Consider the following 21,193-nt stretch of genomic DNA (forward strand, 5'->3'; position numbering starts at 1 on the left):
GTTTTGAAACTTCTTGTCCTCTTGGGACAGGGGGAAGACGGAAGTGACCGGGGTGAGACTAGTCCTTGATTATGTTCTCTGGTTCTTGATTCTTGATCTTCATCTTCATCTGTAATCAGTCTGATCCATGGGGAAAGCAGCTTAGAAGGAGGGCCTGAACTCACATACCATTGAAATTGGCTGCAATTCTTTCTGCAGGCACTTTTGCTCACATGTGTAGAGAGGCTTGCAAGTGGAGATATAATTCAGAGACTGTTAGTCAGGATTCAAATGTTTCGCACTTCACTCCATTTGGGAATAAGACCATGAAAAATATTTTAGGGATTCGTTCCTCAATGGAGCCAATATTTCAGTTTAACTCATGTATGTGAACTACAGTAATGGCTGCCTTTCAGTAAATGTTACTCAATTGAATAAATGCAGTTTTAGCCATAACTCATCAACAGGCTTTACTTTATTGTTTGCCTATTGCGGTTCAATTCCTCTGCATCTAATAGCGCTTTCAACTTGTTTTTTTTGCCGCTTCAGCCTTCAACAATTATCCAGTGTGGACCAGCAGGTGGTCACTTCAAGTAAGTGAGCGTCCTAAAGGCCTGAGATGGGAGTTTACAGAACGAGCATTAGACTCAGCTTGTTCTTTCAATAGTGACCTTTGTTCTCCAGAGTTACTTACAAGGCCATCTCCAGGAGCCAATCAACACAGGCCATAATTAAATTAAAAGGACGTTCTGAGCCCGATTTGCTGCTTTTGCTGCTGGATCGGTGAGTGGAGGGTGGGGGGGGTTGGGGGACACTGCATCAACTTCTGGAGCCAGGCAGGCTTGCCAACAATAATTTTCCTGGTCCCTGTGGACCTTCGAGGCCTGGAGCAGACTCCAAGTTTCTCCCAGCTTGGCTGCTCAATTTAAGCTCACTGACAGAGTGCCTGAAAAGGGTCATAGAAACCTAGATAAATACACTTCTTGTTACAGGCTGCTCAAAATAGCCAGACCCCAGAAAAATGATCTAATTCCTGTTTTATTATTGCTTTTGCCAATTCCCCCCCCCCCCCCCCCCTCTGCTCGTTGGTATTGGAGCAGAAATGTAACCGCAGAGAGTCTGTAGCATCAAAAGCTGCTTTCTCCTCTTCAACTGGCACTGAAAGTGGCACTTAAGTGGGGCTTGCTTGAAATGTTTATTAAAGGTATTTGGCATTGTTTTACTCAATACAGAACGAAACAACTCTACAAAAGCACAACTATCCAAATTGGCTGTCGGTCATGTGCCTCACTGAAACATTTCCAACTGATTCATTTTATTTGTAGAACGGCTTTGTGTAAGAAAATTGGCTATTGGAGACCAGATTTAATTAATCCCGGTCGAATGAGTTATGTGTCACTGTTGCCTTATTTAACATTCACTAGGCGCAGCGTTCTAATAAACAAAATACACAAGATGTTCTGAGTTTAATGTACCACTCTCCTATGAGTGTTCTTATGTGGCTTCCAACAGGAGAATTAACGTGAGGAGTTACTGCTGTTGCTTTGAAAGATGCTTCATCGGACACAAATTCCTTCGCAGAAACATTCCCAAAATATCGTCTTACTCGCAATATCCAATTTTATGATCAGGACATAGAGGTGGCTGGGATTTTTTTGTTTTGTTTTCAGATAAGTAAACGTGTGATGTGCAATTAAATTTGAATTATACAGTTTAGTTGACCCCAGGATCATCCTTCATGAAACCAGAAAAAGCTGGACGTACAAGAATTGATAGTCTGTGCTCAGAGACTAGGGGCAAAAGTGGGACCTCATCATTAACTGGGGACAAATGGGATCAGTGTTCTGTGCCGGTGAGCGAGTTTGCTGGAAGTAGATACAATACAATAATACTTTATTAGCCAAGTATGTTTTGCAACATACAAGGAAATTCATTTGCCAAGTCAGTCATACAAATATAAAGCAACAGAACACACAAAATACATTTTAACATAAACATCCACCACAGTGACTCCTCCACATTCCTCATTGTGATGGAAGGTGAAAAAAGGTTAAATCTCTTCCCTTCTTTGTTCTCCCGCAGTCGGGGGCCTCGAGCCTTCCGTTGAAGGGACACTCTGAACTCCCGGCAGCGTTTGGGCCCTCCACGTCGGGGGAATCTGCTCCCGCATTGGGGTGGATGTCGGCTCCCCTGTGCCAGGCGATCGGACCCCGGGTCGAGGCTTGTCGAACCTCTACATCGTTGGAGCTCCCGACTCATTCTCTCCTGAGACTGCGAGCTCTCGATGTAAAGTCCACAGGTTGCGTTTTGAGCAATCCCAGACGAGGGATCGGCTCCGATGTTAAGTCCACGCCCTGCCGTGGGGCTCAAAGTCAGTCCGAGGAAGCCTCCAGCTCCACGATGTTAGGCTGAAGAGCAACCAGAGATATGATCTGGAAAACAAACGCATCTCTGGCACGATATGCAGAGGAAGTGGATGGGTGATTCTTCAAGTCTGGGCCCTTCTTCAGACGACAGGTTAATGTTTTGATTGTTAAGGTTTCCATGATGAAACAGAATATCAATATATATTGTTGAGGTTCATACAGGAACAGTAATCTCTGAATGATGTACCAGAAACATTTCTCAACATAGAAATTAGGTGCAGGAGTAGGCCATTCGGCCCTTCGAGCCTGCACCGCCATTCAATATGATCATGGCTGATCATTCAACTCAGTATCCCGTACCTGCCTTCTCTCCATACCCCCTGATCCCCTTAGCCACAAGGGCCACATCTAACTCCCTCTTAAATATTGCCAATGAACTGGCCTCAACTACCCTCTGTGGCAGAGAGTTCCAGAGATTCACCACTCTCTGCGTGAAAAAAGTTCTTCTCGTCTCGGTTTTAAAGGATTTCCCCTTTATCCTTAAGCTGTGACCCCTTGTCCTGGACTTCCCTAACATCGGGAACAAAGTTAAAGGTGGAGTTAAAATGTAAGCAATCTACTTAATTATAGACATATGCAAATATAAGAGCACTAGCCCCAGTGAGAATAATTTCTTAAATTGATAACTAATATAACGGGGCACATATCATAAAGCAGTGAGGTTATCATTCATCTAACTGTTGAATCTTAAAAAATGCTTGGCTCGTACATTGGTGGGAACTTGATACTTACAATCTACCTATGCAGCAATGGAAATGTTTAATTATGTTTGAGAAGGAATGATTCCAGTTCAACTACAGGAGCTGCCAGAACAGTTTGTTATTTGTGTGACAGCTTGAAAAAAACATAGAATGGTTGTTGTTATTTGAAATAGGGAATCTCTCATCATATTTCCTATACATTGTAGATACAGCAAGTTTACGAATGGTGAGGAAATAATTGATTACACTTTGTATCTTGGATTTACTGGTGGCCCAATAGTTTCATTTGGTGCAAGTTTAGATTTGAAAAAAATATTTGTACTTGAGACGACTCAGGGCTGGGGAGGCTAGCAGATAATGATGCATTGTGTCCAACAAGGTTTCCGGGAGCTCAGTGAACAATAGGACAATCAGTGTATCTCCTTTGTCAACCCGATTTATGAACTAAGATATAAAGTGAGGAAGAACATAGATGATGGTAGATTAGAGCAGTGGTTCCCAACCATTTTTTAGCTCATGGGCCCCCTTGGGATCTTTTATTTTTTCTGTGACCCCCCCCTGACATTATTAGCGGAAAGAAAGTACTTCATTATTATAATACCTTCCATAAAAATATTAGTGTCTATTAATTGGACATATATTTTCTTTTATTCTATTCCACAAACATCAAAAATATTTCAACTACATAGATTTAAATTTATTAGAACTGAAATTTAGGAGGCAACAGGGTGGTAGCTCTGTGACCCCCTTCATTGAACCTGTGCCCCCTAAATCACAAAATATTTCTGTGGCCCCCCTGAAATTTGCCATGGCCCCAAAGGGGGCATATGGCCCCAGGTTGGGAATCACTGGATTAGAGTTCACTAATTAAAAAACAATTGTCAAGTAGCTATTGCAAGTCAAACATAGCCAACAGACATTTCCAAACATATGAGTCATATGGAAAGATATAACATGAAAACAGATGCTTTGGGCCATTGAGTCTGTGCCAACCATTAACCACCCTAAAGTCGATACAGCGATCCTACTTTAATGACATTTCTTGTTCTCTCCATTTTCTCATGAACTCCCCTGAGATTTTTTACCACCCACCGACAGACTAGGGACAATTTGCAGAGGTCAACGACCCGACCAGTGGACATGACTTCCTACTTACCCTATTAATGTGGAGAATGGTGTGCATTTATGTACCGCAGGATCCCATGAACAGTCATGGGACAATGATCAGTTAAAAATTGATTTTAGTTTTTTAGTTTAGTGTAGAGATACAGCTCGGAAACAGGCCCTTTGGCCCACTGAGTCCGTGCCGACCAGCGATCCCTGTACACCAGCACTATCCTGCACATTAGGGACAATTTTACAATTTTACCAAGGCAATTAACCTATAAAGCTGCACATCTTTGAAATGTGGGAGGAAACCGAAGCACCAGGAGCAAACCCACATGGTCACGGAGAGAATGTACAAACTCTGTGCCAATAGCACCCATAGTCAGGATCGAACTGGGTCTCTATCGCTGCGCCACCGTGCCGCCCCACTGGGAAAGTGGGAAACTGGGAAGAATTCTCCTTATCCTTTTTAACATTTATTTCAAAATAAACTTTATTCATAAAAATGTACACAGGATATACAAAACAAAAAGCATGACCTTCTTTACATTATAGTGTTGTTCAGTCTAGATGTTTATAAGTTCTACGCACTTATAGTGTGAACGCATTGTGCATTCAGAGCATCAATTACTTGTTTTAGCATTACAACAATTTCAGTTTGAGGCGTTCCTACACAGCCCCTCAATATTGAGCAGCAGAAGGACCCATAGACTGCAGTCTTTAAATGCCAAGCTTCAGTGAGTGCGTCTCTCAGTACGTACTCCTGTGGTCTGGAATGTGCTTGTTGGCAGCACTCACTGTGAACATCTCATTGTACTGGAAGACCAAAAGGTTCCAGCCACACCAAAGGGTGCCTTTCATCATTTGAGGATCTTCCAGCAGCAGTTGATGTTTGATTAGTGTGCATCCCTGGGAACAGTTTGTAGATCATAGAGAGTCCTCTGTTATGCAGAACCTTGACAAGTATCTCGCTTTCCCATTCTCCATTCCATAAGTTCATCCACATCCACTTGAGAGGTCAGACTGAAGCTAGGTCTTGTGACATTACTGGCAGAAAGGCAGAAGTCACAAACAACCTGTAGTGACATATTTAAAAAAAAAAGCTGGTTACCAAGCTCACGGAACTGGGTCTCTGCGCATCCCTCTGCAATTGGATCCTCGACTTCCTCATCTACAGACCACAGTCTGTTCGAATTGGCAGAAATAATTCACCCTCATTAACAATCAGTACGGGAGCACCTCTAGGCTGTGTGCTCAGCTCCCTGCTCTACTCACTCTATACTTATGACTGTGTAGCCGGACATAGTGTGAACTCCATCGTCAAGTTCGCCAACGACACCACCATTGTGGGACGAATTACAGATGCCGATGAGTCAGAGTATAGAAGTGAGATTTTTCCGAAGACCTTTCCTGGACCCAGCATGCCGATGCAATTATAAGGAAAGCATATCAGCGCCTCTACCTCCTGAGAAGATTACAGAGATTCGGTATGTCAAAGCGGATTCTCTTGAACTTCTACAGTAGAGAACATATTGACTGGTTGCATTGTGGCATGGTTCAGCAACTTGAACGTCCAGGAGCGGAAAAGACTGCAAAATGTTGTGAACACTGCCCATTCTATCATTGGCTCTGACCTCTCCACCATCGAAGGGATCTATCGGAGTCGCTGCCACAAAAAGGCAGCCAACATCATCAGAGACCTGCACCATCCTGGCCTCACACTCATTTCACCACTGCCATCGGGTAGAAGTACAGGAGCTTGCTATATATATATATATTAAGAATTTCATTGTTCTCTCTGGGACATATGACAATAAAACACGCTTGATTCTCTTCCTCGTCTAATTTTGGAAAAATTGTGTATTGGTCGCGCCACTGTTGAAGTTACACCTAGGACTTTATTAAGGATGATTACCTCTCATGGGATAACTGTTATGGTGTGGAAAATCACAGGCAGGGGTCAGTTCAGTAAAATCTGAATGAAGAACATGCTCCATGAAATAACTGATGGCACAACTCATGGCAGGAAAGAATGAATGGATTCTGATGGGAGAACTAACTAAACATAGAAGTGTTTAGAAGATAGAACATAGAAGAAGGGTTTCGGGCCGAAACCGTTCTTCTATCTCCTTCGCTCCATAGATGCTTCTGCACCCGCTGAGTTTCTCCAGCCTTTTTGTGTACCTTCGATTTTCCAGCATCTGCAGTTCCTTCTTAAACATAGTCAAGAGTGAATTACAATTGCAGCTTGATAACAAGGGTTTAATGCGCATTTAATTTGTAGAAAATATATTTTTGCACGACTACACATCAGTTTTGGTATATTTGCACGTTATTTGTCTGTTGATCCTTACTGTCCAGGAATTTGGCAATCTCCCCAATTTTGGTAGCTTTGCACTTTTTCAACTCACACACTAATGCTGTAACGAACATAAATATTGCAGGTGTGGCTTTATTGCAGCAGAGCAGCCATTAAAAATAGATCTTAACAATTTAAACATTGCCTGTTTGTCCCTTTATATTGACCAGTTCCAGCCTTTTTTATCCTTTAATCTTAGTTTCCTCTCACCTAAAACAATGTTGTCTATCTTCTCTAGATCACCTCTTTGGAAGGGGCCTGGGGAGGCTTTATACTTTGCGTTTGCTTGGCTTTACTGTCTCACAACATTCATTTGGAGGATATTTGATAAGAAAGGCCCCTTGAGAGTTTTATTTTAAAAACCGTGTAATCCAGACGTGTGTGGTCTATATGAAATAGAATTGAGCCAAATCTGTCTAAATGGGATAAGGGGTGGGGGGTAGTGGGAAAACAATAAAGGATGGCATCATGAAGGAAAGAGTATATTTCAAGATGTTTGAACCATGCAAGATTTTGACAGCAGAGTACAAGGATAGATTAGTTTTTGGGATACAGCGTGGAAATAGGCCTTTCTGCCCAATGAGTCCACACTGACCAATGATCACCCGTACACTAGTTCTATTCTACACACTAGAGACAATTTACAGAAGCCAATTAACGTACAAACCTGTACGTCTTTGGAATGTGGGAGGAAACCGGAGCACCCAGAGAAAACCCATGTGGTCACAGGGAAAATGTACAAACTCCATACAGGCAAAATCTGTAGTCAGCATCAAACCTGGGTCTCTGGTGGTGTAAGGCAGTGACTCTACCCAACTCTGTTATCTTCAGGCACCAGAAATCCCCAGAGGTACATGTTCAGCAGCCAATGGGAGCAGATGATCCTACTGTATTTGTTTGCGAATATCACAGTGTTAGAAGAACTGTCATTATAAGTTTTCTCTCAAAGTCGGTAGTGTAGTCTAGAGGAGGTTAATCTCACATTAGGTTTAGGATTAACATTTAGTGATAAAATCAATGAATTAACACCAAAGATTATATCTGATCACCTGAACTGGTAGTCACATATATAACTCAGTTCACCACATCTCCAACATCCACCAAGGAAGCTGTACGTTGAATACTCCAAGCTTGCTCAGGGGTTATGGAAATTCAAACAGAAAGATTAGGGAGTTGCTGAGGAGCTTCACGCACCAAAAACCTGTTATTCTTATCTTCTCCCATTCATTGCCATTCCTCAAGTGCTCTTGTTGTATCCTTCCAGACAGGCAAAAGGGCACAACGTTCTGGAGAAACTCACCAGGTCACGTGAACATGGATAGGTGGCGTTTAAGATTGGGACATGAGTCCGGACCCAAAATGTCACCTATCCATTTTCTCCAGAGATACTGCTTGACCCACTGAATTACTCCAGCACTTTGTGGCCTTTTATATAAACCAGCAACTGCAGTGCCTTGTTTCGACCTCCAAACAGGCAACGTGGGATCCTCCTGATCGTGTTGCAATGGTGCAGTCTGCAGCCAGTCAAAGTCATTCTAAAAGCCCATTAATAATTTCCTCTCCTGCAGTCAATGGGCCCCAGTGCAGCTTCTTGAGTTACTTGTGAAGGAGCAGTAAAACCGGAACAAACAGAGACAAAGCAGGCACTAAGGATATACACGTAGGTGGATAGTTGACAATTATATTAAAGTAACAGTGGTTGTCAAACAGTGGGATGCTGTAAATATCTTCAGCTTCATCTCGGGCACAAATAGGTAAATAAAATGTCATTATCACGTTGACAGACATTACCAATGCAGTCCTTGCTCTGTTCGGAATGTTTGGTTACGACTGCAGAATGCAGAAAAATATAATGAATGTGGAAATGCAGTGTGCACTAAATAATGCAAACAGATATGCCTTGCACCTTGTTCTTTATGGAGATTCAGTTTGTTGTAATGCACATGGCCATCCAGAAACAGTTCTTCTGATCTCTTCCTTTTCCACCCTCAGCTTGTCCTACTCTGTGGACCATCTGCTCAATCTCCTTCCCCTGCTGTACTCCAAGAGAGTGTCTTGTAGTAGTGCCATGGCTGGGAGGTGCTGGACCACGAGGAAGACCTATGGCTTTAACAGGAAAGCAAAATGATTGTGGATGGTGAAACCTAAAGTGACAACTTTGTTTTTCTCAACAGGTAGGTTTAGTACATTTTGGATTTCAGAAGAATGAGAGGCAATGTTGAGATGTTTTCTCCAGCGGAAGTCTCAAATGAGGAAAAGTATTCACAAGATAAGGGGCTACCATTTAAAATGCAGTTGTGCGGAAATTTCATTTTTGCAGAGGGTGGTGAATTTCTAATTATTTTCCATCCTGGAATGTTCTGGATGGTAAATGATTATATGTGTTTAAGGTGGAAGGAGATAATTTTGTGAAAAATCAAGGAATTAAAGGTGATGAGGCAGCACAGCTGCGCAGCGGTAGAGTTGCTGCCTTACAGCGCCTGAGACCTGGGTTTGATCCTAACCACGGGTGCTGTCTGCACAGAGTTTGTACGTTCTCCGTGACCGCATGGGTTTTCTACGGGTGCTCTGGTTCCACCCACACTCCAAAGATGTGCAGGTTAATAGGCTTCTGTAAATTACCCCGAGCGTGTACGATAGAACCAGTGAATGGAGTGACCGTTGGTCAACGCGGGCTCGGTGGGTCAGAGGGACTGTTTCCACATTGTATCACTAAACTAATCTAAACTAGCAGGTACAGAAGAGGAGTTGAAGCCAGCAGAGATCTGCCATGATCCTATTGAATGCCAGGGCAGGCTTGAAAGGCCTGGTTACCTAATCCTGCCCCTATTCCTCGTGTAAAGGGATAATTGGATATTTTTTTAAGTAAAAATGATTTTGAAGGTTCTTTAGAATGTGCAATAAAATTCAGTGAAGACATCTGCAACTCAAAGAAACAGTAGCGAGCGCCAGACTGGTGTAGATTGGACACAACAGCCAGGAGCAAGTAATCAGCAATTAACCCATGATTAATGAAGGATCTCCTCAAATAGCTCTGTGGGAGCATCTATCCTGCTGCTAAATGCATTTATGAAGGTGCCAGACTGAGCTCCAAGTGGCAGTGGAGCTGTCAAAACCAGCATTAAAGAATACTGATTGATATCATGATCTGTGAGTTTTGGTGCTCTTTCTGCAAACATTCAAGGCACGTGTTAACACCCTCATTGACATCAGCTCATGGATGTGTACACGCACTATGAATACCATTTCGGTGGACATGCGCCATACACGGCTGATCTAAATTTTGCATAATATTTTTTTTTAAGCACTGCAGCGCAAGGATAATTTCAAATATTGCAATGTTTTCCTCACAAATTTTGTCTTTGATTATTTTTTGCAAACTGAACAATGAACAGAATAGAGCGGCAGGGTGAGGCAGCGGTAGAGTTGCTGACTTACAGCGCCAGGCACTTGAATATGGGTGCTCTCTGTTCGGAGTTTGTACATTCCCTCTGTGACCGTGTAGTTTGCCTTGGGTGCTCCGGTTTCCTTCAACATTCGGTAAAAATTCCTAGTGTGTAGGATATTGCTAGTGTATGGGGATCGCTGGTCAGCAGGGACTTGGTAGGCCGAAGGGCCTGGTTCTGTGCTGTATCTCTAAACTAAACTAAACGGCTTTCAATTTAGATTTAGTGGAAGTTATTTGGCTCTGGTACCTTGCTCACGTTTCTACCCTCTGCGTGGCCTCTTGCCTTGACATAGTTTCTAATTCAGCACAGAACCGGAGAGAGGAATAGAGAGCAAGATTAGGCAGGGATTCTGCAACTTAATGCCAATGCTTCTGTATAGAGTCCACAGGAGGCATACCTCTTAATTTAAAATAAAATGTTGAATTGGAACAACGGACTAGTTTGAAACAGTTAACCCCATCCCCTCTACTAGCACAGTGTGATCCAATGCTTTCAATGTGTATTTCATTAACGTATATTTTGTGGATGGAAAACATTTTACCAAATTACTCCCGTGTTTATTTTAATCGTAGTGAAATAAACAATAATCTGCCTTTTTAAAACAAAACGGCCAATTAACTTGTTGCCTAAGGTTACAAAGAATCACTAAGCATGTTATTTAAACATATTCACTTTCTAAGGCAAATCCATTCAACTGTTCCTGAACTTGCTGGATGCATAAGGTTGGTTACAGCAGCATGGTGGTGCAGCGGTAGATTTGTGGTCTTACAGTGCCAGCGAGCCGGGTTTGATTCTGACTAAGGGGGCTGTCTGTACGAAATTTGTATGTTCACCTTGTGACCATGTGGGCTTTCTCTGGCTGCTCCGGTTTTCTTCCTCACTCCAAAGACATACAGTTTGAGTTTGAGTTCAGTTTATTGTCACGTGTACCAAAGTACAGTGAAAAACTTTTGTTGCTCGCTAACCAGGCAGCGGAAAGACAAAACATGATCGAGTGATCCACATGATAATGAGAATAACGTGAGTAATGTTTTGTGCAAGATAAAGCCAGTAAAGTCCAATTAAAGATAGCCCGAGGGTTGACAATGAGGTAGATAGTTGCTCATGCCTGTTCTGTAGTTGTTGGTTGGATAGTTCAGTTGCCTGCTAAAAACTGTCCCTGAATCTGGAGGTGTGTGTTTTCACACTTCTATACCTTCTGCCCGATGTGGGAAGAGGGTGTGGCAACGTTGTGACTCGTCCTTGATTATGCTGGTGTATAGTGACAATGAACTTGCATCTTTTTACCCTTGCAGAGGGAGATTCTTTCAATTACCATTTGTCAAGAAGATAACCTCATTAGCAGTGTGCTTTTCAAAGAGATTAAACACAACCCATGGTATACTGCATTAGCTGAACCCAAGTTATTGGGTATAGATTTCAGTTCATTCCCATTGAGGGGAAGTAATGACAACTCCTGCAGTCTTCACTGTTCCATGTGTAAAATAAAACTATGAACATTGACTTCTCTAATTTCAAGTAGCCCTTGAATTCCCTCTCTCCCCACCATAGTCATCCTACTAGTTTCTCTGTTTGCATCCTTGTATCCCTTCATTATCACCTCTTCCCCAGCCACCAGTGGGCCATTATAGGATCCACCCTTCCTTGGCCATCTCTTGCAGTCCTGCTTTGTTCTGGCCTTCTCCTACCTCCAGTTCCCTCCTCTTTATTTTCCGTCGGAAGAAGGTTCCCGACCCGAAAAGTCTCCCATCCCTTTTCTCCAGAGATGGTGCCTGACTTGCTGAGTTACTCCAGCATTTTAAGTTTATCATCGGTATATGCCAGCATTTGCAGTTCCTTTCTACACATCAAAATGGTGCCTGAATTACATGGATCTGCCTTCCGGTCGGAAAAGCAATGGCAATGCATGTATTGATGCTTAGTATCTATCGCCAGGTATTCTTTTTAATATATAATGCGGCATTACTGCCGGGTTCCTGAAGTGCATGTCTTATTTAGTTGGCTGCAAGCCAAATGCAGATCTGGAGGGAATTGACTTGCTAAGGTCGGTGGCTTGGAAGACCCAGTGAAAACACTGGCAGCTGGCTCTACTGAGTCAAGGCAGTTTTATAGTTGGCTTGCAGCCAGGTGTGCAAGGCCTGCATTTTGGGAGGATGGTGCTGCAAGCACACCACTAACAAAAATAAGAAAGCATCTCTGCCGGATGCACTGAGCTCATTGCACACAGCCATCAGTTTATTTCAGCGCCGCATAGAGCTATCCCTGCTGCCACCAGTACCCGTCCCTTCTCTGGAGATGCCGATGTCACTCTGCTGAATGTAAAGCTTCCAGGACCGGCCAGGATTGAAGGATTGTTTAAAAATGGATCATCCTGTTGAATAGTTTTAGTGACACGTTAATGCCAGAGCTGGCAGTACAGGTCCCGCACAGGGAGCTTCGGCAACGTCACCCTGGGGCTCAGCAGATTATAGCAATTCAAATCATTTATCATAATGTTCTTCGCTTATTCCCGAGGGCTACAGGTTGATAGGATGAACTCTCAGAATTTTTAACTCGCTTAAAATAGAGAACTTTCAAATTTATTAACTGAAGTTAGCATGCCAAGAATGTTAGTTCTTCCACAATACATTCTTACATTGTCAGTATGGATACTGTTCGAGTGTTCTTGTTTTTGAGCAAGAGGTTTGCAACTTAAATCCAGAACATGGGCCTGAATGTCATGGTTGTAGCTAATGATGGCAGCTAGCATGGGGGAGGTCAGTGGTAGGGTATAGAATTCACATGGGATAATGGTGTCCTTGGAATAATCAGCGCCTCCCTAATCCCTGGTTGGAATTGGGGCCATGGAGATATTGGGAAGCCTAGGAATGCCTGTTACCTGGGGAGGTCCAGCTCCTGTGTAGATGAGTTAGTGTTCCAAACCTACTGAAGAAGGGTCTCGACATGAAACGTCATCTATTCCTTGTCTCCAGAGATGATGTCTGACCCGCTGAGTTACTCCAGATATTTGTGTCTATCAAACTGCTCACTCAACTTGAATCGGCGTGCAATGCCAGATTGTGCAGATGTTGGCAGCTGCACCAGCCTACATATCAATAACGACACAGTAGCTGGTATACAGAACCTGTGAAGTGCCTTGTAAAGTTCTAACAACACAAAAGGCACCATAAGAATGCACACTCTTTTTCATTATAAAGTAAACCCTTGTTATAATGATCCAGAGGGGAGGTGGGGGGGGAGGGGGGGGGATAGCATCCGTTATTGCTGGTTGTCCACTGTAACCGAGTAAGGTGTTATACGTTCAAACATCATATGAGCAGTATTAGGCTATTTGGTCCATCAGGTCTACTCCGCCATTCAATCATGGCTGAACCATCTTTCCCTCTCAACCCCATTCTCCTGCCTTCTCCCCATAATCTTTGACACCCTTACTAATCAAGAATCTGTCAATCTCCACCTTCAAAATACCCAATTAAATCATCATTGTACAAGTAGTAGAAACAAATCACTGCAGTTATTGATTCATACCCAGATGGCCACTAAATGCTGGAGTAACTCAGCAGGTCAGGGAGCATTTCTGGACAACATGGAAAGGTATTGTTTCGGGTCGCGACCTTTCCTCAAATTCTCGGTCTGGAACTGGTTGTGCTGATGGCCCTGGCTGAGGGAGGGGCGAGGATTGGTGCAGTCAATGGTCGCAGCCTGTGGCTTGCCGGAGGTGGCAGGTGGTGGTGGCAGCCATGGCCTACATGCGGCAGGGGGGGCTATGCGAGCCAGGGGTGGCAACGGCAGGTGGGGATACAAGCAGCAGGGGAGAGAGACAGTGAGACCTGGGGGTGGCATCGGCAGCCATTGGTAGGTCTGTCCGCTGTAATTATAAAGCGGTCGTTAAAAAGAAGGTTTACTGCAATTACCACTGTTATTGCCTGAAAAAGCCAATAGTCTTGAATAATGAATTGTCAGCTTATGTTGCACCTTGGATAAATCGGAATGATAATGCCCACTAAAAGCAAAATGGTAAGCAGGGAGAAGAATAAAGGACCAGGATAAAGGAGGAAATTTGTGCTGGAGAACCGGGGGCAGTAGGCGAGGTACTAAACAAATATTTTGCATCTGTTTTCACTTTGGAGAAGATTCTTCAGGATAGGATTTACTCCCATTTGAAAGAGAATTGGTGAATTAGGGACAGTCAGCATGGGTTTGTACATGGCAGGTCATGTCTCACTAACTTGATCAAGTTTTTTCAGGGGATGATGAGAGTGATCATTAAGGGTAGGGCGGTGGATGTTGTTTACATGGACTTTAGTAAGGCATTTGATAAAGTTCTTCATGGTTGGCTGATCCAGAAGATTGAGATGCATGGGATTAACAGTGACTTGATCGTATGGATTTAGAATTGACTTACTGGCAGAAGACAGAGCATTGTAGTGGAAGGGCAATATTCAGGCTAGTGGTCTGTGGCCAGTGCAATTCCACAGAGATCTATGGTGGGACCTTTACAGTTTGTGATATATATATATATATATATATATATGTCTTGGGATGTAAACGTCGATAGGTTGGTTAGTAGGATTGCTGGTTTAGTGCATTTTGTGGAAGGCTGTCAACGTTTACAGCAGGATATAGATCAGCTACTGAAATGGGCAGAGAAATGGCAGATGGATTTTAATCCAAGCACTTTGGGAAACTTTGGCAAGCACTAAGGGGAAAAATATACAATTAATGGCATGGCTCGTCCATATCAACCAAGATGCCCCATCTAAACTAGGCATATTTGCCCATGTTTGGTCCATACCTCTCAAACCCTTTCCTATCCATGTATCCTTTCCTACCGTACCCACTCCAAGGATAGTTGTTACAATAATAGAAAATGGACATAGTAGGATTATCTACTTTAAGGGACCCTTTTATGGAAATATTGAAATTTGTGAAGTGGTATACTTTATTTAGAAAACTTAACTTTGACATTAAAAATTAAACCTTTTTGTTAATCTTAAACTGACGCCAATTAACTAAAAAATACACAAATTGCTAGAGCAACGTGGGCCAGGCAGAATCTGGAGTCCATAACTCCCTGAAAGTGGCAACACAAGTAGATAGAATGGTGAAAGTATAGGGTATGCTTGCCCTCATGTGTTAGTGCACTGAGTACGAGTCAAGAAGTGATGATGCAGCTTTATAGGACTTTGGTTAAGCCGCATTTGGAATCCTGCCTGCAGTTCTGTCACCCCATTACGGGAAGGTTGTGGAGGCTTTGTAATGGATTGGATTATTTTCTCTGAAACACCAGAGGTTGAGGGGAACCCAAGGTATTATCTTTGATTATAAAATTATAATCAAAGATAAGGTAGACAGTCAAGAACCTTGATCCCAGGATGGAACAATCAAATACTAGAGGGCATAGGGTTTAAGATGAGAAGGGCAAAGTTGAAAGGAGATGTGCGGGGCAAGATTTTTTTTATTTTTGCACACACAGAGGGCAGTGAGTGCCTGAAATGTGCTGCCAGGGCTGGTAGTTGAGGTTGTTGCAATAGTGACATTTCAGAGACTTTTGGATAGACATATGAATATGTAGAGAATGGAGGGATATGGATTAGGTGCAGGCAGATAAGAGGGCCTTGACCTCTTGTTCGACGCAGACGTTGTGGGGTGAAAGGCCTGTTCTCGTGCTGTACTGTTCTATGTGGGAGGCTTGGAGAGAGAGGTTTTCGAGGAGGATGCCATGTTGGCTTAAGCACTTTCAGAAGGTTTAGTGAGAAAGAACAAATGCGACTTCTACACTTCCTTTGGAATATCCGCTTGGAAATCTGCCACCTGTATCCCCAAGAACAATCTTGGAGCAGCTTTGGACAGGCCCCTCGTTGTTCCCTTGGAAATCGAAAGACAGCCTTAAACGTCTCAAAATTTGGGTGGTACTCTAACTAATCCTGTCCAATTTGGTATATGGCTAGCTGGACCGCAGTGACTACGTGTGACCCGATGATAAGCTGTTGAATACATTGCCAATGGTTGTTTAAGTGAATGAAAAAAATAACTTTTACTGCACCATCTCCCTCCAGGTTACAGTTGGATATACTTGCATCACAAACAGTGTCATTCACTGCAATGGAAAGCAAGTCCCTGACTATCTCTATTCAATAATCACATGTATTTGCTTCTTGCTGGTGACCAGACTAGAGAGACAGCACGGAAACAGGTTGATCACCCCACCGAGTCCATGCTGACCAGTGATCACCATGTACACTGGTACGATCCTACACACTAGGGATAATTTTCAATTTTTACCAAAGCCAATTAACCTCCAAACCTGTGCGTCTTCGGAGCATGGGAGGAAATCTGAGCACCCGGAGAAACCACATGCAGTCACAGGGAGAATGTACAAACTCCGTGCAGACAGCACTCATGGTCAGGATCGAACACGGGTCTCTGGTGCTGTAAGGCAGCAACTCTACCACTGTGCCACCTGCAGCCTGGCCAGCAGAGAGCAAATGAACACGGTGAATCTGTGTCAGGCGTTATGTGATCTCTATTAGTTCTGTGCCAAATGAGAACTGATAGGGATCACACATGTAGGTGCTCAAACCTCAACGTAAATTATTCAGGATTGTTCAATGTCCTTGACACAGATTTAATGTCTTGATGCCGCTGTGCTATTGGCAGCCAATCTCTCTGGTTAGTGTTGGAAAAAGGCTATTTGGGTGTTGATTCTTAACACTAATTCATACACCATAGTGCCACACAAATTCTGATCAAACAGGCCATTGTTGTGCTGAAACAATGCATCTGCTTCCTGGACATCTACAGAGGAGTCAGTGGGCTGCTGGATGTTGCACGGTCTCGATATCTTCAGCGGACATCCCTTCTCAACTGCTATACTTTGAACATGGGGAACCAGAGGAAGAGGGAGAGAGGGGGCAACCACGACTGCCCACTTTTACCGGGACTAGCCCTAAAAAACATCTCGCAATTCCAATCCCACGATCATCCATTCCTTTGCCATTCCTATTTGGAGTCTTGCCATGCAATGAGAAATCCTTGTTTCCAATTGCTGATCGTTCAACCTGTTCTGATCACACTCTCATCTCAGTGAAAGGGCAAATGAATTGACCAACATTTATGCTGGGAAATCTAGCCCAGCAAGCTGCCACCAGTTTGATTTAATTGAATAAGAAAATGGCCGCAAGGAATTAAGGTTATGTTCGCATTTAAAAAAAAAACTTATTATATATTTCGACATCTTTAAATAATTTTACTTCCATGCATTTTTCAAATACACAAGTATCTACATTTTTAAGGAATTGTTCACGTTTTTAACATAATATTGTAATAGTCTTGGAATGTTACAGTGGCAGTTTCTGACCATGATAAACATACATTTTGTTTGGACAGCTTGGTTAGCAGGCTAAGCCAGGAATTGTGGTTTCAAAAACACAACTGAACATGCAGGTCCAGCAGCATCTCTGGAGGAAGAAACAGATAATGTTTCACGTCAGAACCTGCGGTATAGCTGTCTGACAAAGATTGACTGTCAGCTGCGTTGTGGCAAGGCTTGTTTGAGAGCTCCACATGATGGGAACTTTCTGCTATTGGCGAGGGATCTGGCTAGAATCTTCCAGCGTGTTCCTGCTGCAGGATGCAAAGAAAACGAATAACAGCTTAGTCTGGAGGTCAGCAGCAGCAAGTTTTGAGAATTGGTGGAGTCACAGCTGATCACATGATTTGCCTAGTCTGTTCTTATGGTGAGTATCTTAACTACAAAGTGCCCAAGCCATGTTATGGAGTCTTACATCACAGAAACAGGCCCTTCTGCCCACTGTGTCTAGGCTGACTATCAAGTATGCAGTGGCGGACTGGCCAGGGTGTCAGCTTGCCCGATGGCAAGTGGGCCCCTGATGAAGTGGGCCCCCTTTGTCTCCTGGCAACCAATATTTTTAGACCCAGTCCACCACTGCAAGTGTGTATCTAGGGAGGGAACTGTGCAGGTAATCCTTTGGGTCAGAGCCCTTCTTCAGAGGGTCCTTTAGACTTTAGAGATGCAGGGTGCAAATAGGCCCTTCAGTCCACCGAGTCCGTGCCGATCAGTGATCACTCCGTATACCAACACTCTCCTACACACAAGAGCCAATTAACCTACAAACCTGTACATCTTTGGAGTGCAATCCTAACCCAGAGAAAACCCACGCATTTACAGGGAGCCCGTATAAACTCCATACAGACAGCACACGAACCAGGAACGAACCTGGGTCTCTGGCGCTGTGAGGCAGTAACAACTGCGCCTCTGTGCCACCCTCAATACCATGTTACGGAGTCATTAAATGCAAAAACAGGCCCTTCAGCCCTCCATGTCTAGGCTGACTATCAAGTGTCTGTAAATGGAGGGAAATGTGCAGATGATGCTTTGGGTCAGGACTTTTTTCCAGAGGCTCCTGATCCAAAATATAGTCTGTCCATGTCCTTCCACAGATGCTGCCTGAACTACTAAGCTCCATCGGCATGTTTTCACCCCCCTCAAGATTCCAGCATCTGAAGAGTCTGTGCCTTAAAGTATCTATCAATGCTAATCCCATTTACCACCACTTGGTCCATAGCCCATTTTGCCTTGGCAATTCAAGTGATTGTCCATGGTGTTTAAGTGTTCTTGACATGGCAGGCGATTGTTGGTCATGGAATGGCTGACCATGGCGGCAAGGCCACGGGTGTCAGGTATAATACTCAGCCCTCAGCTGAATACTGTGGCAACTGGGGAACCACATCAGACGAGCAGGCAGCCCACCACATCTCTCCTGCGAGCAGCTTTGGTTCATTGCTCTTGGCTTGCTATCAGACCTGAGTAATCTGTGATGGTATTTCTTGTTCTTTTTCCTCACAGTATCTCAAGGTGCTGACCTCCTGCAGCCTTTATTTACCATCCAGAGTCACAGATTCAGAATGGCAATGCTGTCGCGATCCAGGCCAACTCTGGTGAGACTGAAGGTTTGTGTGGATTCACTCCATTTATTCACCATGTTGCAGGACTTTAATTGAGCTGGTGATTGTATTGTTATGTTATTGATATCCTATTAAAAGGAGTGTTTATAGTGTGCATGAACATCAGTAACGGAAGCAAAGAGCTTCACAAATGCAGAATGGGCAAGTATGGATCATGTGCAGGCAGATAAGAGGTGGTCTCAGCACCATGTTCGGCACAGACATCGTGGGATGAAGGGCATGTTCTGGTGCTGTACTGCTCTACAGACAAAATGCTGGAGTAACTCAGCGGGTCAGGCAGCATCCCTGGAGAGAAGGAATGGGTGACGTTTCAGGTCGAGACCCTTCTTCAGCTCTGTGTTGGATCAGTACAAGCAGGCGGGTTTTTGCCAGAAAGAATGAAGAAGCTGCGAGCACTTCAGCAAAGTCAGAATAAAAGTAAAGGAAATAAAATAACAAGTAAGTGGCGACACAAGTTAATCAAATTAGAAGAAAGCACGACAAGCAAATGGATTTAGTTCTTGAGGGATAGAGGGGAGTTACAGTCGACGTTAGACCTTCATTTTGATCACCTTAGTGAACAGTGTACAGTGCATAAGATGGAACTCTAACCGTCTTGCTAAGAAGATGCAAGAAAAATTATGAACCTTTCCCGCACAAAATTGAAAGGTTATATCTACCAGAAAAAAATTGTAGCACATACAATAGTTTGTTCTCTGAGAATCAGACAACTGTTGGATGCCTTAATGAAAAATTCAATATATGTTTCCATTTGTTCAGGAAACACAAACTTGGAGCGACAGATGTACCAACATTATTATGAACCCAATAGGGAACTGAAGCCAGAGCTAATTGAATGTGGAACTACTCACCAGTTGAAATGACCATAGATTCACACGGAGACTCTCTAACAGCTGAGATTGAAAGGACTAGAAGGATATATTGTTGCGGTTAGATGAAAAAGGCAAATGAAGGCTTACCTGGAGCATGAAAGCTGGCATGGGAAAGTTGGCCAAGTTCCACATGGTACAATCTTTATAATGAAGAAGGGTTTCGGCCCAAAACGTTGCCTATTCCCTTCGCTCCATAGATGCTGCTGCACCCGCTGAGTTTCTCTAGCATTTTTGTGTAGCTACAATCTTTATAAGTTTGTTTTTATAGGTTAACAAGTTATGGACAGTTCCATCAGTTGAATGAAGCAAACTAATTCAGGTACACATGTAGCACTGTTTGCACTCCAGGTGCACATTGCCTTATGTTTGTCTGCAGCCACACCAAGATCTCATCGTGTTGCATGTGATTAGATAGAATTAACATTGCCTGCAGATGAATTCCATGAAAGCAAAAAACAACTTGATTTTTTATAGTTCCTTTGAAGTAAAAAAAAAATCTGCACAGGCATTTCAGACCCCAAAATAAAGAAGAATGGAACTGAATAAGAAACTGTTAGGAGAATCAATAGTTATGGTCACAGAGTTAATGGTCACGGTCAAGCTATGTTAGTGAGGTAGAGGAAGTTGCATTTCACTCAGAGTCTTACAGCATGGAAACAGGCCCTTCAGCACAACTAGCCAACATGTCTCATCTGCACTAATCTCATCTGCCTGCGTTTGGCCCATATCTCTCCAAACCTGTCCTATCCATGTACACCTCTAAATGTTTCTTAAACGTTGCGATAGTACCTGCCTCAACTATCTTCTCTGGCAGCTTGTTCCGTACACTCATCACCCTTTGTGTGAAAAAGCTACTCCTCAGGTTCCTATTAAATCTCTCCCCCCCCCCCCCCCCCCCCCCCCACCCCACCCCCCCCAAACTTTAAACCTGTCCTCTGGTTCTTGATTCCCCATCTCTGGGTAAGAGACTCTGTGCATCTACCCGATCTATTCCTCTCATGATTTTATACACTTAAAATCATGAAATTTAATTCAAGAATAAACAAAAAAATAAAATTAGGATCAAGTAATTCTGGCGGTCAAACGATTGCAGCTTTCAAACAGTTAAAGATAAATGACAAATCTCCGCCTCATGCCTCACTTGGCCCATTGCAGCAGTTATAATGCAATCAGGATGGCTGGGACTTGGCAGAGTAATCCAAATAATATCAGTATTAATTTGTGTGTGGGTGGGGTAAATGTAGACTTTTAAACAAAGACAAATTGAGTGGGACTGTTGGTGATATTCATGAGATTACTCTCAAAGCAAAAC

General features: G+C 43.3%; 1 long non-coding RNA gene across 1 annotated transcript; it reads left to right on the forward strand.

Annotated features, from left to right (window-relative positions):
- Nucleotides 1-238: 238 nt before the first annotated feature.
- LOC129704030 (uncharacterized) lies at nt 239-20,614 on the forward strand. Its single transcript, XR_008724671.1, has 3 exons — nt 239-762; nt 8,565-8,746; nt 18,891-20,614. It is a non-coding gene; the product is annotated as an uncharacterized LOC129704030 (long non-coding RNA).
- The last annotated feature ends 579 nt before the right edge of the window (nt 20,615-21,193 follow it).

Source organism: Leucoraja erinacea, chromosome 15 (genome assembly GCF_028641065.1).
Source record: "Leucoraja erinacea ecotype New England chromosome 15, Leri_hhj_1, whole genome shotgun sequence".
In the NCBI taxonomy this organism is placed as follows: Eukaryota; Metazoa; Chordata; class Chondrichthyes; order Rajiformes; family Rajidae; genus Leucoraja; species Leucoraja erinaceus.